The 19,737-nt window shown below is 44.5% G+C and overlaps 1 protein-coding gene across 2 annotated transcripts in view; it reads left to right on the forward strand.

The window, feature by feature from the left end:
- Positions 1 to 649: 649 nt before the first annotated feature.
- Positions 650 to 19,737, forward strand: part of LCP1 (lymphocyte cytosolic protein 1) — a 48,280-nt gene continuing 29,192 nt past the window's right edge. The window contains exon 1 of one of the 2 annotated variants that reach the window (XM_056495836.1): positions 650 to 740. The gene's annotated coding sequence lies outside the window, so the exon portion shown is untranslated. Of the gene's footprint in view, positions 741 to 19,095; positions 19,396 to 19,737 lie in introns of those variants that run through there. The other variant, XM_056495827.1, reaches the window with a different exon arrangement.

Consider the following 19,737-nt stretch of genomic DNA (forward strand, 5'->3'; position numbering starts at 1 on the left):
TTTTCTCATGAGATAAAACTGACTATTATATTTGGTGAGATTTTAGGTAAAAATCAAAATGAAATCAGAAGAGAATCACAGAATAATCTGAGTTGAAAGGGCCCCATACAGGGTTTGAACCCATGATCTTGGTGCCACAAAACCATGTCTGTAGTAACTGTTGTAGGTGCAATCTAGTTCAGGGCACCAGGCAGCTGAGCCACCAAGACTCATCATTGCTGCAGAAGGGAAAACAATAAAATGCAGTGAGGAAATTGAGTGAGGTGAAGGATGCAGGAGCAAAGGAAGGATGTGTCTGCTGGCTGCTCCTTACTATGGGAGAAGAGCAAAGTCTGCGTCTGAAGAAGGGGGAAAAACAATTCCCAACAAACATATGTGGATCAGGAGAAACCTGGATACAGCTGTATTCTGCTCTAAGCATGCACAGGTGCCAGGAACTTTCTGCTGCAGAGTATCAGAACCGGAGCAGAAAGCAGCTGCTCTGTGCAGCAGAACTCCTTACAGAGGCACTCTTTACAACGCAGCGACCGCCCGGTGTCACACCCGGGCCGCCTCTGGGGACGGTCCCGGTGAAGGGGCGTGTCCGGGGCGTGTCCGCAGGGGCGGGGCGGGGCACGGGCGGGGCACGGGCGGGGCACGGGCGGGGCACGGGCGGCGGCGGGAGCGCGCGGAGGGGCTGCGGCTGCGGGAGCGCGCCCGCCCCCGGCCCGGCATCGCCTGTTGCTGCGCCGCTCTGGCTGGTAACTATCCTCTGTAATGTGCTTCTGGATGGACTGGAGGTGCTGATGGATGGTGGTCCTTATTATTATTATTATTATTATTATTATTATTATTATTATTATTATTATTATTATTATTATTACTATTTCCCCCTCGGTGCTTACGAAAAAAACATTGAAATTAAAGTAACTATGAAGCGGACTCCTCCGGGAGCAGTTACCGCTCTGTCGGGGGGAGTGGCGGCGGTGCGGGGGCTGTGGGGACCGGGAGAGCGGTGCGGGTATCCCGGGATGATGCTGCCGGGAGCGGTGCGGGCATCCCGGGATGATGCTGCCGGCTGCGGGGAGCGTTGCGGGGGTCCCGGGATGATGCTGCGGGGAGCGGTGCGGGGGTACCGGGATGATGCTGCGGGGAGCGGTGCGGGTATCCCGGGATGATGCTGCCGGGAGCGGTGCGGGTATCCCGGGATGATGCTGCGGGGAGCGGTGCGGGTATCCCGGGATGATGCTGCCGGGAGCGGTGCGGGTATCCCGGGATGATGCTGCCGGCTGCGGGGAGCGGTGCGGGTATCCCGGGATGATGCTGCGGGGAGCGGTGCGGGTATCCCGGGATGATGCTGCCGGCTGTGGGGAGCGGTGCGGGGGTACCGAGGAGTGAAGGAAGTGGGGGAAGAGCGAAAAGTGGGGCTCTGCTGTCGGTGTCACACTCTGCCCTAGCGCAGCAGTGCCGCTGACTGTGCTGGATGGGGTAGCAGGTGCAAAGCTGGTATTTCTTCGTGCAAACCAGCCAAACCTTTTCAAATTAATCCCGGCTGTATAATTACTTTGAGAAATAGGCCCGGCACCGCAGTCCTGATTCAAGCGAGTCCCATTTGATACAGTGTGATAGAAATTTTAGCTGGGTACAAAGTCTTTTGAGAGTGACTTACAAATGTGGGATAGGGCGGAGAGAGACAGGACAGAGCAAGGGTGAGTGTGGGACGCTGAAGTGGAGACAGTTTTTGGATCTCTGATAACTGAAAAGCCTCTTGAGGTTGCATTTAGGGACTGATGAGTAGTCTGCATCTCTGTTCTGTGAACACTGACCACCCACCACGGTTTTCTCTGTCAAAAAATGCCTCACTCATAGATTTAATCAAAGTATTTATTTTTTAAATTTGCTTTTATCCACAGGGTCTACTAAGGACAACTTCTTTATAGTTGTAATAGTTTTGAAAATTTCTGAAGGGCACTTCCTGTGCCTCACTATGGAAATGAAGAAGCTGGTTTGCATGTTGCAGATGACTCTGCTGTTTGTCTCCTGCCTGCAAGGTTAGCGTTTCCCTACCATGCTGGCAGCAATCAATTTTTCTCTCTCTTGTGCTTCTCTCCTTTCTTTGCATGTATTCCACTGAGTAAAATGAGTGGAATAGACTGAGGGGAAAATTTGGATGTCTTTCCAAAAGAAGCTGCATAAATGAAATTAAAGGCATGGCTGCAACATGCATAATAGGTGCCAGAGAGGGATTATTTAATGCACCAAAGCATTTACATTTTTCTTTATGTAATCGTCATTCAAGGATCAATACAGTGCCCGAGTGATTTATTTCATCATTGGCTTTTGTGCTTAGCAGTGCAAAGTTGAAAGGAAACGTCACCACAAACAAGTACAACACATTATCTGTGTGCCATGTGGAGGGCTCTCCCCTGCTGGGCTGTGAGCTCTTTTGGGCAGGAGAAGCAATGGCTGTGTGTGGATTCTGGAGCTGCTCTCCCCTGTGTGGTGCTTGGGGCAGGTGGGACACCTCACTGCCCACCCTGACACCCCTGTCTCTGGGAGGTGGAATAGGGCATGCTGTTTGCCTCTGGGTTTGGACTTAGGGCACAGCTAGGGGGAGCATCCAAACCTGGGAGCCCAGGCACACTCCTGAGTGCCCTGGTCAGATGTAGGTGCATGCACTGAGGATGACAGCCTCAGGAAAGCTAGGAGGATACCCAAAGGGTACCAGAATCCTCCTGCTGAAACATACTGCATGAAACATATTGCACTGCCATTGACAGTGAAATGCAGGCTTCCCTTGGAGGTAAATGTAGAATTGAATACAGGAGTGTGACTTACACTTCCTTTCCTGAAGAACTTTTACATCCTATATTTTACAAGGAGAATGAAATTTCGCTCTTATAGGGATTTCTGGCCAAACATCTCCAGGCTGCTGTGGGATTGGATTTTTTTTCCTTTCAGATGAGAGGAATAAGGTGGCCTTTGTGTTTGCAAGATCAAAGCCATCTCTTTTTGTTTCAGCATAAAAGATAATTACAAGAGCTGTGCTTAAACCACCATCTCACTCAAGGGCTTGTGTGAGTTTTTCCTGGTGGGAAAGGAGCCCTTTTCCACTTTCTCTTCCAGAGCCTTCCCACAGTAATGGCAGAGGCCATAAGAGCAGCTGGATGATGGCACTGCCATCTGAGCAGGGGTCTGGTGTGACAAGACCCATGGAAGGGTCTGTGGCCTGGTCCCCAGCAGTCTCTGTCATTGGTCTCCACTGGAGATCTGTCTTGGGTGACTGCTGGGATGCTGCTGCTGCCCTCAGCTGCTTCCAAAGTGACTCCCTGTATTCCTCTAACAACTGTTAAGATGTGTAACTTGTACTACTGCTAAATGATCAGATTTATTTATTTTACAGATAATCAGTGGGTTTTTCTCAGGAAAATACAAAAATTCATCCAAAACTGTGGTCTCTTTCTTGTTATTAGAAAATCCACATTTCAGTTGTTAGGGGTGGAAGAAATAAGTATCAGTTGTAATGCTGTGGGTTACCAAAATGGAATTAATTTACCCCAGAAGCTAGAACCATGCTGCTGGTCTTCCTGCTGACCTTTAGCACTGACAACACAGGGAGCACACAATTGGAAGACTGACAAATAGGTAACAGCATTACAAGTTGGACTCAAGGGTTGGATTTCTAAATTGATTGTGGACTCTGCAAAGAAAACATACTTCTTTTCTCTCAGTATTTTGCTTTTTTTCAGGCTATCCTTGTGGTGCCTGTAGGCAGAGCCCCTGACCCAGCCAAGAGCCCTGATGTTGGTCCCACTGCACACAGGCTTTAAAGTCTGAGTGAAATGGGGAATAGTCCTCATGCACACATCTGCAGCCTGTAGACTTCCTCTTTTGCTTTCTCCCTTACCTTGTAACCTGGTGACTCTGAGTACTTGCAGTGCATTCTCTTCCTTTTCACTTACAAGAAAACCTCTAGTCCATTTATTTCTTATGGGAAGAAAGCAAGCTACTTAATCAGTGTTTTAAATAAACCCTAATTTGTATTTTAGTCTGCTTTACTTGTATTTAATCTGTTTCTATGGTGAGCATCCTTATACATTTTTCCCCCAGGGTTTTGCCCTGAATCAATATTTAACATATTTCCCTAGTTTAAAACTGATGTGTCTTTGTTGGTTTTCATTATTGAACCTTCAATATTTACTCTTACTTTCCTGTTGTGACATTTTAGCACTAGTAGTCCTTTATTAGATTGTGACTGTATGCCCTTGACTGTTTCAGGAAGCCACTGGAGTTGTTTGCAGGGCTTTTTCTTTAAGGAAAGTCTCAAAAGAAGGTCAACACATCTCATTTTGCTCTTGCAAACCCTTTCCTGCAGAAAGTGGACCATTTTAGCTGGGAACACTCATAGGAATGAGCTAAGTAAGCATGCATTTACATCAGAAAAGTTTCCTTCCTCTTTGCATTGAATTTTAATGTGACTCACTGAGTATGAGGCTTGGGTAGATGAACTCCAAAGTTTCCATCCCACCTACATGTACACAGTCTTTTCTTCTCAGTGTACTTAAACTGTGTACCACAAGATGGAAAAGCATGGTTAAAACTCTAGTGTCAAAATATTTGGGGAGAATTGTGTGGCAACACATTTAACATCTATGTCCCATTTTAATTGGCAATTCCAAATGCTTTTGGAAAAGGAGGTCAGCATCATTCTGGAATTGATTTTCCCAAAGATAAAGCACTGTAAATGCAGTGGTAAAAATATTTGTTTTTGAGACCTGAGTACTTTACAAAATGTGTTCGTTCCTCCAGACAGAAATAGCCATATTTCTTATAATAGTGGAATTTCTTTCCTCATTATAGTTCCTGTCACCATGCTGTTATGCTTCCTAACCTTGAAATGAAAGCAGTTTTGTTAACTTTTTACAAATGCTCATTGCCCTGTTGGGATTGAATTGCCTATCCCTCTCAGGGCAGATAGAAAAACCCAAGAAGTTTCATTTTTTTGTGTACTGGTAAAAGGGAGCCCAGTGTGCTGGGTAAAAGAGGAACTGAATGGGGAAAAAATCTGAAAAAGAAGCCAGTCACTGCCTTTTTTTGTTTGTTATAATAGTTTTATATGGTCATTGTTTTAGGTGACAAGGAAACAAAACCCAATGTCTGCTCTTAAGCAGAAGTTTCAAGTTGAATCACTGAAAACATACCTTAAAATAGTATCTTTAGATGCAACTTCTTTGTTTCATGATTATGTGAAAAAACTTGAGGATATTCTCTGATTTTTATATAGAAAAAGTTCTGAATGACTGACTTTAGGAAGTTGTCAATGTAATTTTTCTTTTGCTTATGGAAAGAACTCCAAAGATGAGATTTCAGTGTATATTACAGACAAATTCTTCTCTGCATTTACAAAAAAAAAAAAATAATTTATGACCTAAGTCAAAATATAATAAACTAAACATCTTTTACTCAACTTTTAAATTCAGAAGGATCTGTACTAAGCATCAGCAAACTGTTCTAGCATTTTTGCCATGTTGTTTTCTATACAGTCCTTGTTTGCATGACATTCTGTAAAGGGAAGTTTTTTTCTCTTCTCCCCCTCCCCATAATTGTGCTGTCTTTTTGTATAGGTGGGTGCCAAAAGTTCACTCTTCCATTTCTTCACCTGTGTATCCAGGTCAGAGCTTTCAAAGTAAAATTTGGATTTCAGATTACCCAGTTTAAGGCATCCAGGCATTCTAGAATCTCAGTTCAGCCAGGGTTAGAGAAAGCAGCAAAGGAACACAGCATGAGTGGAAATACCTTGGATTGCATTTTGCAGGCACAGTGAGGCCATTTGCATGTTAGTGACCTTATCAGCTTGGCTCTAATGAGCTAAGTTAGTCAGAACTGTGATTAACATGATTAACACAAGAAGTGTGAGCAGGGACAGCAGTGAGCAGCAGCATCAGTTCTTTTTTTTTTTTTTTTTTTTTTTTGCCTATGAATTAAAATGAAGTAGTTTATGTGTTCTTAAAGAAAACCCCCTAGTTTTCCTTAACAGCTCTTATCTTGGACCAGCTCATCAGGAGGAGTCCTCACTGACTGCTCTGTTGTAAGGCTAGGCAGAATAACTCCTGGCTCCTCTTGCCAGAAGGAACAAGAATCAGAGGAAATCCCCCTCACCAGGTACCCAAAGCCAAATGCCTTGTCCAGGTGTCTGGTGGGGCTGTCCCTCCAAAGAAGCCACCTCTGACCTGAGGTGCCATCAACTGCTGATCCTGGGAGCATCTGCTGCTAACATGGAATCACATGGACAGATGATGCCAGGGGGGAATGGGGCAGAAAAAGAACCACCATGCTGCTCCCTTCCTGATGAGGACAGGATGATGGCACTGAAGGTCTCCCATGCTCGGGAAAGAGTGTGTCTCAGACCATCATCAACCTTCAGAAAGCTTTTCTTTAAAAAGAAACTGTCTTTGAGTGTGTGTGTCAGTAGGAAGCCTGGGGGCTGGGTAGTATTGGAGGTGTCAGTATGCACGGGGCATTTGGGACAAATAATTTAAAAGTTCCTGCCAGAGAAAAATACTATTTTGCACAGTTTGCTTCTTGCTAATGGTAAGTGTTTTCCATGCTGAGACAGTTATCAGTTTCTTTATTCTTATATTTATATTTAAATATATAAATATATTGCAAATGATAATTATATTGCAAATTCAGTTCTTATCTTGTCTGTTTGCCTCAGAGAGATTGCTAGCTCATAAAAGAGATACCAAAGGAGAGGTATTTCCCAGAAAATGAGGAAGAGATTTCTAATCAATTAGAGAGAGAGAGTGTCCTTACCAGAGATCCCTTAGACCTACCTTCAGCCTCCTGTAAGTAACAGGATAAATGAGTTTCTACTATCAGAAGAAATCAAAATATTTGTTAATATTAATCACCTTTCTTTGTTTTTTTAAAATAAGTAGCATCCTACTCCTTCCTTCTTTTCATTTTGGGCATTAATTCAATTAAAAAGGCAGAGTAGTCTTAATGTTGTGATATACCAATGAGCCCCAGTAATTTTGTGTGAATGTTACACACTTAAATGAGAGATCAATTTTTCAAGCAAATTCAAAAGCAGCCCTTAGATGAAAACTGTCATTTTACACTGGTTTTGAGATAACCCCTGTTTGCTGTGAAGTTGTGAGTGCCCAAGTATTTGCCTGTGAATGCAGCTCTTATCTAAATCCCAAAGTTCAGACTTTGTGAATATCCACTTTCAGAATTATGTACCCAAGATAGACAAGCAGAAGGTCAGAAGAGGAACAACCAACCAATAGTTAGACCACTATTTCACACAGTTAGAAGTCTCTTCAAATGTTTCAGAAATATGTGTCTCTCTTTTTTTTTAATTTTTATTTTTATTTTTATTTTTATTTTTATTTTTATTTTTATTTTTATTTTTATTTTTATTTTTATTTTTATTTTTATTTTTATTTTATTAAATGGGAGAAGTAGAATAGATAAGTTAGCAGCACCACAGTTGAGCTAGCTTCTTTAAGCAGAATCCAATTTTTGTCAGAATCTCAGAATTTCTGCACTACTGTGCCTTCATTGTCTACATGTATATATTTAAAGGGGTTTTTGGAACCAAGGGTAACCAGAAATCCTAGTAGCTGACCACCATGTATCTGCCGTGTATTTATTCTCTTATCCTTCCTCTCAGAGACTTTGTGGTGTGATGTGCAGGCTCTCTTGTCTTGGCTCAGGTGCAGTCCCAGAAATTTTGAATCATGGATTAGTCTGGGTTGGAAGGGACATTTAAACATCATCTCATTCCAACCCCCCCTGCCATGGGCACGGACACCTTCCACTAGACCAGGTTGCTCAAAGGCTCATCCAGCCTGGCCCTGAAAAATTCCAGGGATATGGTATCCACAGCTTCTCTGGCATCTTGTGCCAGGGCCACACCACCCTCACAGTCATTAATTTCTTCCTAATGTCTACTCTAAACCCAATCTTAAAGCATGCCCTTGTGAAAATTCCTTCTCCAGCTGTCTTGTTAAGTGCTGGAAGGCTGCTAGAAGCTTTCTCTTCTCCAGGCTGAACAGCCCCAGTTCTTTCAGCCTGTCTTCATAGGAGAGGTGCTGCAGCCCTCTGATGGATTTGTTCCTGCAGTTCATGCCCTAATGTAGGGGTCCTGGCTCCAGAAGCAGCAGTTAAGGGTCTCATAACAGTGGAGTAGAGGGAGAGTATCATCTCCCCTGATGTTTCTTTTGATGCAAACCACAAGCACACAGCCTTTACTTAAATGCCAACATCTTTTGCAAGGGCAGGTAGGAAGACCTGGTGAAAATATGTCCTTTGGTAAAAGCTGGGGTTTGAGAATGCAGATACCTGTGTGCTGGGAAGGGAGGCCATGAAGTTTTGATGTGAGGCTGCAGAGCAGCTGGTGCATGGGATCTTAGTAAGTGCACAGTAATTTCTTTCTCATTCATGAGTCTACATCTCTTGCACTCACTGGAGGAACATACCCATGGGCATAGAGCAGCTGTAGCATCATGCCTGTTGTCCTCATAGTTCTGTGTCCAGAGATTAACTTGGCAAAGGTGTCCCTGGGCTTTAAGAGTGCTGGAATCCCACTGGGATATGGAAGTACACTTATTTTTAGGATTAGAGACAACAGCTCTTCAGCAATGGAGGAAACAGAGGTTGCAACATACAGCTGAGACTAGTGTGGAAATGTAAACAAAAACTAAATCTACTCTTTTCAAAGGCACCTGCAGACCCTCTTGTTTAAATGTGGTTTACAAGCCAGAGTGTGCCCTGTGCACCATTTCAGTGTCACTGTGCTGCTCAGGAGCCTGGTGGGTCTTACTGCTCTGAGCAGGAGTCAGGAAGAGATGGGGCTGTGGGGGATTGTTGCAAGTCATCAGAGCCAGACCCCAGTTTTTCTTCCTCTTCCTGCTGCAGTTGCAGGAACAGCTGACATGCACAGGAGACAGAGGAACTGGGCAAATTTTTGGGATTTTCTTCAGTATGAGATCTTTGCCTGGCTCTGCTATAGTTCAGTGTTTCTGTCCAGTGTTTCTGACAGCTAAATGGATATTTCATTACTCAACTACTCAGTCATGTAATATGAAATGCTGGGAAGAGCTGAAGAACACACCTAGTTAAACATAAACCTTAGATACTTTCCAGAGTAATGCTTAGAAAAGGACTTAGAGTCCCTGTCCTGTCAGAAACTCATTGCTGCTCATGTGAATCTCATAACTCACCAGGTGGCCAAAGACACAGAAATGCCTGAAGGAGCATTAAACAAGAAAAAACAAGTTTAACCAGCAGGCAGACTGTTCATGACACTGAGCCCTCTTTGCCTTGAGCTATCTCATGATTTGTGCTGACCTTTCAGTTCACCCCTCCTGTGTGCCTGACCTTTAGCCCTGGCTAGCAAAGTGGCTTGAAATAAAAACTAAGGAAGCCACTTCCTTTCCCCCCATGCTTTGTAACTCTCTGAATTATAGTGGTAGAGCAAACCATTCTTCTGTATATGTATTCTCTTACCTCCTCTCTCTGTCATCTGTCAGAGTGCAAGACCTTTGGGAACTCTCTTCTCCTCTGTCTTTCTTCAGTTCCTGGAGCCACAGTGCCTGGAGTCTCCAGGATCTTTTGTAGAAATCAGCTGCAGGAAAAAAGAAGGCAGAAAGATGGGAAGGAAAAACTGAGCACACAGAAGCATTCTGAAAAAAATTCTCAGCTGCATTACACATTCCTCTATGTGCCAGGGAGAATGGCCTGCACTTCACCCAATCAGCAGTGTGGCTTCCTGTCCCTGGTCCCAAGTTTTGGGGTGCACTCCTCAGCCAGCCTGTGCATATTGCCAGGTGATTCAGCGGGAATGTGGCCAACAGAATGGGACTGGGGCAATCCCAGCCCCAGGCTCCCTGCATGCCCATGTCCTGTCCTTGGCACAGCCCCAGCTGCCTGGCCAGGGGCAGGGATGGTGGCCATGCCTCAGTTGTCCATACAGGCCAGTTGTCCCCTTACAGGTCACAACCTGCAGGTCACCTTGGCCAGTGGTATAATCTGCAGAGATTTCCTTCATCTTCAGTGTGTCCAGGGGTCTGTTCCTCTGCTGTTTGAGAACAGCTGAGCTCAGAGTTGATGGGGTTTGACATTCATTGCATGAGACACATAAATATCCAGGAAGGGGTTAAGCAGTCTGCCTGAGCTCATCTCCAAAGCCATACTGCTCACTCACCCAGCTGTACAAAGAGGAATGGAAACTGGGGCTAGTGACACTGTCCCTTTTGGGGTTTTGGTTTAGGGGATGGGTTGTGTGCACCTGTTCCCTTCTGCTCAGTGAGTGCCTGGCAAAATGGAACTCACTGATGACTTGGGGGTGACCTGCAGAGATGTCATAGTCTGTGCATTTATTTAGTGGGATGCAGAGGTGAATAGGTCCAAACTTGCTCCTTTTGCTGTTTATACAGGGGACTTTTGGGCAGCTGTCTGGAACAGCTTGGGGTTTTTTCCATGCTTTGTGACAGCAAAGAGAGCAAAGTGACTACTGTGTGTGTCACTTGGATAAGTACAGAGCTTTTCTCCTTGGTTTCTAAATTTCTGACACCACCCACCCACCCACCCAGACAGACAGACACACAAGATCAATACAGTTGTGGAGTTTTTGTTTGCTATGAATTGTTTAACATTTCTGTTTCCCCTGTGCCTCTTGAACACCTTGTCAAAAGAGCACTTAGTGTTTGTTTCAAGATTGTATTTTATATAATGCTCCAGTTAAAATTTTGTTCTCTTTTTCAAGAACAATCCTTTAGGGGCTCTTTTGAGTGTTCTGGCATTTGAAAACACACCTGATGTCTTTGCCTCATTAGCTTTCAGTGGGCACTGGCCACAGCAGCACAGAAAATGGAGCAGGGAGGGTGCAGAAACTCCTCTGCTTGTCTGTGGATGTGCTCTGCCTGTTCATCACAGTGCAGGCAGCTCCTGGAGGATACCCACAGGGAGCAACACAAGCAGCACCTCTGGGATCAAACTCATGCACCTGACACACTTCTGACACTTCACTGTGGTATTTGCTTTCAAGTGGTGGATCTTCCATCTCTCTGTGCTCCCTCAAAAATCTTTCACTGCTAGTAGTGAGCAAGATTAAAGTCTGCTCTTCTCTTTTATAACATGTGATTTCTGTAGGATTTCTAACTTAACAACTGTCCCAATACCAAGGGTCTTCCCGTCTATATTCTTAATCAGGTGATAAATATGCTGTTTGCTAAATCTTGTTCAGGCCGCCTCAAATTTTTGTTCAGGTGTGTCTTGGCCACTGTTACTGCCAAAGCCTGGCTACTGCTTGAGAGAGAGACTGAGAATAAAAGCATGCCTTTGGGTGGAAACCCTTCAGTTGCCTTGCAGGGATTTTGTATTCACATCTCTTCTAGTCTTATCTCAGTGGATCTTCCAAGAAATGTCAACACTGACCACTAGGAGAGGAAGGTGTTTGACCAGGAAGATGAATTTAAAAAAAAAAACAAACAAAAAATCAAGGAAAAGCTTCTTTTTGCTTACTTGAGATAAACAGTGCTGATATTGACAATATGAAGGAATCATAACTGGCTTTTCATGATGCCAGCTATAACCAGTGTTTCTCATTGCTAGAGGGGGCAATGTTTCTCCCTTCCAAAGCTTTTTCCTCTTTTATTTTTAATTTATATATGTAATGCAAGAGACTAATACTCAACACAAGCTCTGACTCAGAAGTCTCATTAATCACTATGGAAAAACATTATGAAAACTAGATTAATTCACATTCCTTTACAAAAATAGAGATGTAACAGGTAAGAGTTTGTCAGATTCAGGACCTTTGTGAAAAGCCTAACCTCAGATCACAGAATAGTAGAATAATAGAATCACAGACTGGAAAAGACCCTTAAGATAACATTAGGTTCAGTGGTAAACAAAGCACTGTCAAGTCCACCACTAAAGCATGTCCCTGAGTGCCACATTTACCCCTCTTTTAAATACCTCCAGGGATGGTGGCTCAACCACTTCCCTAGGCAGCCTGTTCCTGCCTAAGGAAGAAATTTTTCCTAATAACCAATATTAACCTCCCCTGGCACAACCTGAGGTCACTTACTCTTCTCCTGTCACTTGCTTTCATACAGTTGTAGAGAGATCCCTCCTGTGTTTGATTTCCATATGATGCCTTCACAATGAAACCCCTCTTTTTTTCAAAAAATGCAAATTTTTTAAATCTTCCTGCAGCTTCAGCAGATGTAGGATGTGTTCCTTCTGAGCAAAAGGCTGACACCCAGCATACGGCATGAACAACCCAGTGCTGGCTTCCACCCCTCACCTGCAGGAGAGTGGCAGGTCCTCCTGATGCAGCTCCAGAAGCAGAACTGGCTCTGCAAACACAACCATGGCAAGGCTGGAAACAAAACACCTTCAGTTTGGAGGTGCTGGGGGAATTTATTTCTTTTTTTCAGATGTGCTGTAGAAACCGAGCAAGTTCCTTCTGTGTTGTGCAAAATTTCCCGTCCTGACAGGGAACTAATAACTGCTTGTAAGTGTTTCTGAGCAGCAGTTTCAGTGCAAAGCTTGGGCCCAGGCTTGCATGTGAGAGGCTGCAAGCAAATAGTGGAGATTCTGATCTGAACACCCTTACAAATTTTTTTAGGAATGCTGGCTTCAAAGCTTGAGAGCAAGCGAGCAGAAACTGCCATGGTAGGAGTGAGGAAATGACAAGAGGTAGATGGAAAAGCAGGGAAAAAAGAGAATATATGCAAAGGAAAAATGAGATAATAAAGGGAAACATGCCAAGGAAAAAGGAAGATACACAAGAATGTAGCTTTTTAAAAAGCTGAGAAGGAAAAGAAGAAAACTAAGCTAAACACAGAGCAGAGAGTCTAGGATGTAAAATTTCTAACATTTAAAAATCTATGAAGTCCAACCCTATAAAGTCAGAGTGTTCAAGAAGACACATATGCAAGTGAACCCATGTGCACATGACATTTTGTTCAGTCCTACAGGTATTTGTGAGCAAATTTTCATCTGGATCCAAAAGAAATGGAATTGTTCCTTTCTTGGCAAAAAGCTGCCTGCAATTGAGGGGAGTACTGTAATTTATAATCATGGGGTTTTTCTCCTGCCATGGTTTGCAGCAGAGGACAGGTGTTTGAAATTCTGGCAGTGCCTGAGTTTGCAGCAGAACAGCTTTATCTTGGCTGTGGCAGCCACCCTGTGCAGGGCCCCTGCTACTTTCAAAGCTGACTGGTTCACTCACCAAAAACCAAGTGAGGTTGAGGTGAGAGCACAAGAAGGTTGGTTAACCATGAGTCAGCTTCTGCCAGATCAGATTCTCAAGAATCATTACTTTGTTTCCTCACAGTTTTGCAAAAGTAACTGGCATAACAGGTGTAATTAAAATATATTTTTTCCCATCTGTTTCTCATGCTTTTTACTCTTGTAAGCCTTTGGCCAGCTGACCCACCAAAGTTACATTTTCATGTATTTCTTCCCATCACAAAGTTGAATTATTTCCTGAAAGAAAACCAGGAGAACTAGGGAACACTTTGAACTGAGTTAGGGTCTAACCAAGACCCTGGCTTTGTTTTAAAGGACAACCACAACAGGATAGACAGTGTGGTTACAACAGCCTCCACGAATGACACTTCCACACTCATATCCATCTGGGAATGGGTTTATCAGCTGGAGGAGTCACTGCCAGTCACTGGGAGGAAACTGCATTTCCAGTTTCTCTGCTGGAAATGTGGGGCTTGCATGCTTTCCTGGGAGAGCCCTGGAGTGTGCCCTGCTCCCAGTGCAGCCAGACCTGGGAGCTGACAGTGGCCAGGCTTCTCCAACCTCTTCTTGTCACTCTGTCACCAAGTAAAACCTAAGATTAGCTCATGCACTGTTATTAATATTTCACTAGTACTCCCCTTTGCAGCAAATGGATGGTTTTGATTAATTATTCATGCTTGGGCGTAGCCTATTAAATTTGAAGCGGGGTGTACACTTTCCTGTTATTTATTTATCAGTGCTTTTATTTGACAGGGTGTTTTTTCCCTTGCTATTTCATTTTTCACTTGCTTAAATGCCTCTCCTTCAAAGTTCAGCCTGCTTGCAGGAAATTAATCTTGTGCCTTATGACTTTTAAGTAAGACTGAGCTCTCTGGGAGAGTATGAGGCTGAGCCACAAAGAAAACTTTCAGACTCACTCAGTCACTTCAGTGCAGAAGATCTCTTTGGAACAAATTACTTGGGGAATTTGGTAACAAATCTAACCACTCAAAGCTCATCCATGGCCTCAGAGCTGTCTGCTTTTTGTTTCACAGGGGTATTTGGCTACTTCTGCTGAGGGTACAACCTGCTCCAAGACCAGCAATCAGTTGTTGCCCTGTCCTCTCCTTTGCCAGTGGGGGCTGTTCTGTTGGAACCCTCCTGCACACAGGTTTTGGGGAGTGTAAATCTTTCTGGGCTGGCTGCAGGTTGTATCCTCTAGTTAGAAGTGGCCTTTTGCTTTGCTTTGTGAAAACAGTCTACTCATAGCTTATTTGATTTCTGTGGCTCATCTTGATTTACACATAAGATAAATTGTAGTTAAATTGAAATAAAGGTTTCCTCAGAAGACTCTAAGACAGATTTCAGAGTTTAGGGCTTGAAAACTGAAAGCTGCACGAGCATGTGAAATCATAAACCACTCTCCCAGGTTAGCTTTAGCAGGTAATTATCCTCCTGGTCATTCCTGTGTCCAGATCCAGGGGAAAGGTTTGGGGAGCTGCTGATCTGAGAATCACCCTACCAAAATCACACTTTTCAGTATGACAGAACTTCTTTCTCCATTCCTCCTTCTCCATCCAGCCTTGCCAGTATGCAAGCCTGGGTGTCCCTCCCTGAGCAAGCATAAATGTCTTGCTGCTGCTGGGCACTGGAGGCTGCCAGATTTGCAGTGTGGCACAGGCTTGCCTTCATTCACACCTGTGTGCATGGCATGGCATCACCCTGCACCCTACCTGTCCTTCTCCATACAGCATCTGTGCAAGATGCCCCTGGGAATGCCACACAAGAGGCCATGGGGTTGGTGAGTCCTGCCATGGAGTGTGGTGGTGGAATGAGGTTGGAGACCACGTTTCTCAGGTGGCAGACTCCAGCTGGAGGCAAAACTCTGGCAGGGGAGACCTGCCCCACTCCTTCCTGCATGAACAGATTTAGACAAAGAATGAGATGCTCTTGTTGCACCAAGAGATATTTTATGGTATCATGACTGCACCCCTGACAGATCCCAGTATCCATGTTGGGACAGGTTCAGTGGGATCACCCAGCATTGCTTTGCATTCTCAAGGCTCTGTCTGGCATGTATAGTGCAGGAAGAACACAGTGTAGAAGGTCTGAGTTCCACATGCACTCTGCAAAGCCCCAGTCTGTGGTATTCTCTCTCCTGCAGAGATCACAGGGGGCATTTCAGGGTACACAGCTGACATAGACCCAGCAGTGGGTCAGATTACCAACTTGCACCTGAGCACATGCCATCAGAATAATGACTCCTGCTTCACAAAGACTCATTTACCTTTCAACAGCTTTGAAGTTCTCAGGTCCCTATTCAGAGGCAGTTCAGTGCCTAAATCACTAGTGGTTTCAGGGAGTGTCACTGACTTTCATAGGAACAAGGACAGAGTCACACAAAATACAGGTGCAATTCAGAGACTATCAAACTGCAGTAGGAGTTAGATCAGGTCCTCTGTACTTACATATGAGCAAGATATAATTTGTTAAAATGAGGTAATTTTAAAATAATTTCCATTATTTTGATTTGCCCTAGTTTTCCATGGACCAGGATGTTCCCCTCAAAGAGTTCATTTAAAATTGTGCTGTCATTAAGTCCAAGACACTTTGCAAGGTCCACAGGAAGTTTTCATTCAATTTGGAAGATTTGTGCTGCAGTCCCCACTCTGCTCCCTACCACACTTTTACCATCCCAGAGTGTGGTCTACAGCCTGAGACCATATCAGCAGTGGCAAGGAGCACGTTGCATTATATGAGTGTGATTTTTGCAAAGCAATGGCTCTTGGGGAAAGTAATTTTCTGAAGCAGAAGCAGCCTGCAGAAAGGCAAAGTTTTTGGGAGATTGCAGTGGGCAGTTAAAATTGTGAGAGCCAAGAGGTGGGTGTGCCAGGAAAGGCCCCCACAGGAAAACACTTCCCTAGTGCCCATAAGGCAATGACTGACCTACAGCAGAGCCCGGCTGGGGATCCCTGCAAACCCCTCCTGGCTGCCTCAACACAGCCCTGCCAAGGCAGATGAAGCTGCTGGACCTCTTCTCAGGCAGATGCCACAGATCCTTCAAATGCAATTCCCATTCATTGGTGGAAGTGGGATTGCTGGTTCCTGCATGTTTTATATGGATTGTCACTCACCTTGCTCACAAACATCCAAGGCTCATGGCAGGAAGTTTCTGCCCTTGCCAAGGCTCCCCAAGGCACCTGGGGCTGAAGGGGAGCAAGGTGAGAAGCTGTTGGCTGGTGAGGCTGAAGTGAAAGTGCTCTGTCAGAGCTGTGGGGTGACTCAGGGGCAGAGGGGAGGAGGAGAAGGGCCGTGGAAGGGTTTGAAGCCTGTGGTGCCACAGTCTGGCTGATCTGCAGTAAGCTGTGACTGCATTGCACAGGCAGCAGGCTGGGAGTGCCAGCACTGCAAAGAGTACTCGGAAAGAAAGGTCCTTCAGGCACAGGGACAACGAGGGGCAAGGCTTTTGAAGTGTTGTAGTGGTGACAACAGGGGGGAAAAGATTGGTTTTGACCTTTTCAGCTGTGTCTCAGGGGCATGGTCTGTTCACAATTATAGTCCTTCCTCTGCAAGATGTTGAATACACTGCATGCTAATTTATGGTACTTATTTATAGACAAGTATCTTTAATATTTCCTGATGTCTTTTCCTGTAATTGGGAGACCACCTCTCCTTTAACTTTTTTACCTTTCATGCACATAAATCTCAAAGCAGCTGCATTGATATTTTGGCCCTGAGACTGAAGCTGCAGGTCAAGTGTATTGTTTTTCTGAGGTGGGACAGTAATGGGCATTTAACTCAGTCCCACAGCACAGCCTGTCCTAACACCAGTTGGCCTGTTCCTAGCCCTAAGTTACTTTGTGGCAAAATGCAAGCTATTAATATGGTAGAATTACAATTTAATACCCTTCTAGGAAACCAGTGCTATAGCAATAGCCTGCAGTATCCTGCCCTGTTTAAGAAATTGCTTTAGAGACATCATTCTCATGAATCCTACATTGTCAGCAATAACACAAATGTCCACCCAGTTTACCAGGTACAGGTAGGAGATAATTATCACACTGTCCTAATAAAATGTGTTTCAGTGCTGCCCAGTAAAATTGTTGTTCATGTGGTGTTTCAAGGATGCACAGTGCAGGGTTTAAACAGTGTGTCATGACAGGGCTTCAGCTGGGGTTGTGTGTAAAGACTACTTAAGCTGAATAATATTTGGTGAGGCAGCATTATTAGCGATGCAGTGACAATCCAGCAGGTCTTGAATTGAGGCAGAAAAAAGGATCATGATCCACATGGCAAATGTATTTTTGTTTATGTCTGCCTCATAAATTCATCATACTTCAAATCTCATCCTTGCTGTCCTTGTATTTCCAAGCTTGTTTGAACATTGCTTTGACACAGCTGGTGCCTATGGGATGTGCTGGTATTGAGTCACTGCTGAGGACACAGTGTTGAGCTCAGCCTAGGTCACATGAATATAAAATACCATACAGCATGGTGGAAACTCTGAGGTGCTCCCCTACCTTCTGCCTAAGCTGTAACAGCTCAAGAGAGGGTGCTAAGGGTGTTAAGCAAACTTATCTGGTAAGGAAACACCTACCCCAGTTTTCCTGTGCAAGTAAGATGTTAGATTTAGAGCACACATCCCTTTGGTGCCCTTCTTCCTTATCTCAGAAAAGACATTGCAGCATTTAATGGGATGTCATGGAGACCAACAAAGGTAATTAACGATTTGGAAAAGGTCTGTAAGGAAAAAGCTGGGACAAACCATCAGGCTGGTGTAAAATATCCTAGAAAATGAAGAAGAGGAGCTGTGGCACAGCCTGTCAAATAATCAAATACCATAGAGGAACTATTTTTAAAATAGAAGTGAGTAATCAAAAATGCCTGGAATGTGTTTCAATATATTTCTGAATAGAGCAAATGTATGTTGGATGAATCTTAATTATGGAGATTTGTTCATGAGAGGCTCCCTTGAACCTCTATACAACAGCATGTAGCTCATGGTCCAGCTGGTCTGGTGAATGACAGCTTTTTCACTAAAGACATGCAGTTTGGTGATTTCTTTCACCCGCCTGTTTTCAGAAGTAAAAGTCAGAACAGAAGTTGTTGAAAAAGCTGGAGAATGATTCTTCAGCCTGCAGAAAGTGGCAAGAATCTTGTCAAGGCAAGACATTTCTTAAAATCCCTGTGGGGCTGATTAATAACTTTTCTCTCTTGATATATTTTCAGATCTAAAGCTTCTGCAATGCTGCAGTGTCAGAGCTTGAGTGATGGGTCATATTTGCATCCATCAAGTAATTTTACATGTGACCCTCAGTGCATTGGGAAATGTGCCCTTGAAATCTGTGTCACTTGTGAGGTGATGTGAGGAGTGCTGTGTCTTTCCCAGGCTTTCCTGTTCAATGAAGGCTTGGACAAACTGTAGGGAGACACCAGGATGGTACTGGGATGGAGCACAACAGATCAGAGAACAGGGAGAGAGGGCTCAGCTTGTTCAGCCTGGAGAGGGACCTTGGCATCTACATCAACCCAATCAGAGCCTATAGAGAAGATGGAGCCAGCCTTTTGTCAGTGATAAGGAAAAGGTCACAAGTTGCATCAGAGGAAATTCCAACCACTTGCAGGGAAGTTTTCACAGAGAGGGCAGTCAAGCGTTGGCAGAGGTTGTGTGGCCATGCTGAGGAGTTTCCAAGCCTGGTGACTCTGCCCCAGCCTGTCTTGGATGAGGTGTCACTGCACTTGCTGTGCCTCAAATGTGGCTCCACCCTTAGCAGTGAGGAGAGGAAATATTTAGAGTGTGTGTGCTCTCCATGAGCGAGGGCGGTGGGGAGAGGAGGCGGCGCAAATGGCCCTCAGTGGAGAAGTGAGGTGAAGAGGTAGAGACCAGAGGCTGATTCGTTTTCCTTATAAAGACAAAACATCTAGTGCACTATGGGGTTTTGTCACAGCTCACTTCCCTCTCTGGGCTCAGTCGTGGGCTTGCACTTTTGGGCTTGCCTGGTTGAGCGGCAGGAAAGGCAGAGTTCCCTTGTCTGCAGTGACAACTGCTCCTCCACCCTGCAGGGCGTTGGGCTTATTTAAGAAGTTCTGCCCTTCCCATTGGATTTGCAGCTGCTGAGCTGTTCCTTGCTCTGACAGTTTGGACCCACTGCTCGAACCCAGGAGGTAAGATCAAAGCATCTGGTGGTTTTTTGGCAAGCTGAGGACCCCAGCAGTTTAACTGCACAGGAAACTGTGGTTGCAGTAAAAAACCAGCAGGTTCTGTATTAGTATGAAGCATTTTACGGTAGTCTTGTGCACAGCATTTCTACTGACCTTCAGGAAAGTCTTTGATGGATTTAATTTGGCAGAGTGGTTTTTGGCTGAGTAGAACAGTAGTCTTGGAGTTGGCATTGGGTTGGAAGGGCATGAAAAGTAAGAAGCCATTATTTAGATTGCAGACTGGTTCCATGTAAAAAGGTAATTTGAATTCTAGTGATGAGAAACACTGATTCATAAGTATAATGT

Source organism: Oenanthe melanoleuca, chromosome 1, assembly GCF_029582105.1.
Source record: "Oenanthe melanoleuca isolate GR-GAL-2019-014 chromosome 1, OMel1.0, whole genome shotgun sequence".
NCBI classification, from domain to species: Eukaryota; Metazoa; Chordata; class Aves; order Passeriformes; family Muscicapidae; genus Oenanthe; species Oenanthe melanoleuca.